This window comes from Apium graveolens, chromosome 6 (assembly GCF_009905375.1).
Source record: "Apium graveolens cultivar Ventura chromosome 6, ASM990537v1, whole genome shotgun sequence".
NCBI classification, from domain to species: domain Eukaryota; kingdom Viridiplantae; phylum Streptophyta; class Magnoliopsida; order Apiales; family Apiaceae; genus Apium; species Apium graveolens.
In genome coordinates, this window is record NC_133652.1 from 104,897,973 (window position 1) to 104,898,655 (window position 683).

General features: G+C 42.2%; 1 non-coding gene across 1 annotated transcript; it reads right to left on the reverse strand.

Moving 5' to 3' along the window:
* Nucleotides 1–301: 301 nt before the first annotated feature.
* Nucleotides 302–408, reverse strand: LOC141670171 (small nucleolar RNA R71). Its single transcript, XR_012554414.1, has one exon. It is a non-coding gene; the product is annotated as a small nucleolar RNA R71 (small nucleolar RNA).
* Nucleotides 409–683: the final 275 nt, after the last annotated feature.

The window sequence follows — 683 nt, forward strand, 5'->3', positions numbered from 1 at the left end:
TATCATAGCTAATACCTTTGAGATCAAGCCTAGCATGATTCAGATGGTACATAATTCATTCCAGTTTGGGGGTGCTCTAACGGAATATCCCAATATACACATTAGGGATTTCATCGAGATCTGTGACACCTTCAAGTTCAATGATGTTTCGGAAGATGCTGTGAAACTGAGACTTTTCCCATTCTCTCTAAGGGATAAAGCTAAGAGCTGGTTATACTCTCTACCAGCTGCTTCTATTGTTACTTGGGAGGATCTTGCTCAGAAATTCCTTACTAAATTCTTCCCTATGGCAAAGACAGCTGCAATCAGGAATGCTCTTACTCAATTCGTGCAGCAATCAGGAGAATCTTTATGTGAAGCTTGGGAGCGCTATAAGGAGATGCTTAGAAAGTGTCTTCATCATGGAATGCCTGACTGATGGTGATCAATTGCTTTTATAATGGTTTGGGAGCACAGTCAAGACCTATGCTCGACGCAGCATTAGGTGGAGCTTTATGGGCTAAGAATTATGAGGAAGCTTATGATCTGATTGAGATGATGGCTGCGAATGAATATCAGAATCCAACTCAAAGGCTACCACAAGGCAAGGTAGCAGGAATTCTGGAGGTGGATACAGATACAGCTATCGCTGCTCAGTTAAAGGCGTTGACTATGAAGGTCAATTCTCTGACCAACTATGGTGT